We start from the raw sequence: 206 nt of genomic DNA, 5'->3' as shown, positions 1-206 counted from the left end.
TAAAAAACAAGGCAAACATTTTCATAATGTAGCCGATTTCTTTGACCTTCTTACTAGATACTGCATGCATTCTATTACATTTTTTAATTACCTTTCTTGATATTTCCCCTCTCTTTTCGCACACATCAAGACTGACTCTTCGATTCACTTAATGGTTCGTTCCTCCTCTCATGTTGTCAACTTTAAATCTAGCTCATCTTGACCAA

The sequence above is a fragment of the Penaeus monodon genome, chromosome 22 (assembly GCF_015228065.2).
Source record: "Penaeus monodon isolate SGIC_2016 chromosome 22, NSTDA_Pmon_1, whole genome shotgun sequence".
In the NCBI taxonomy this organism is placed as follows: Eukaryota; Metazoa; Arthropoda; class Malacostraca; order Decapoda; family Penaeidae; genus Penaeus; species Penaeus monodon.
This window is presented reverse-complemented; position numbering follows the sequence as displayed.